Source organism: Adiantum capillus-veneris, chromosome 29, assembly GCF_014529385.1.
Source record: "Adiantum capillus-veneris isolate H3 chromosome 29, ASM1452938v2, whole genome shotgun sequence".
Taxonomy (NCBI): Eukaryota; Viridiplantae; Streptophyta; class Polypodiopsida; order Polypodiales; family Pteridaceae; genus Adiantum; species Adiantum capillus-veneris.
The window spans coordinates 53,692,782-53,693,323 of NC_140959.1; positions in this window are offsets into that span (position 1 = coordinate 53,692,782).

The following is a 542-nucleotide window of genomic DNA, read 5'->3' on the forward strand; positions in this document are numbered from 1 at the left end:
TTAAAATTCAAAGGTGAATCTCAAAATTTGTAAGTGGGATTGCACTAAGTCTAGGTTTTCTCAAGCGTTTAAAGACAAATTAGATTTTTTGAGGCAAATCTAAGAGAATCTCAAAATTTGTAAGTGGGATTGCACTAAATGTAGGTTTTCTCGAGCGTTTAAAGGCAAATTAGAATTTTTGAGACAAATCTCAAAATTCTGTAAGGAGGGTTGTACTAAATCGAGTTGAGGCATAGTGCTTTCTCCTAAAAACTTAGAAAATTTTCATATGAGAAATTTTAGGGGCAACTTGATTATATTTGAAGGTTTTTACACTCAATTTCTCTATACTTTGTAGATTTCCTCACCTTCAAATGTATAATTAAGAGATAAATTTCAAAATCTACAAGTAAGAGTTCACTAAATTGAGGATTTTTCATGCATTTGTCTATACCATACTTTTTAAAAAAAATTAGGGGCAAATTTACTATATTTGAAGGTTTTTTCACTAAACTTCTCTGCACTTTGTAGATTCTCTAAGCATTAATTTATGTTCTCTAAAA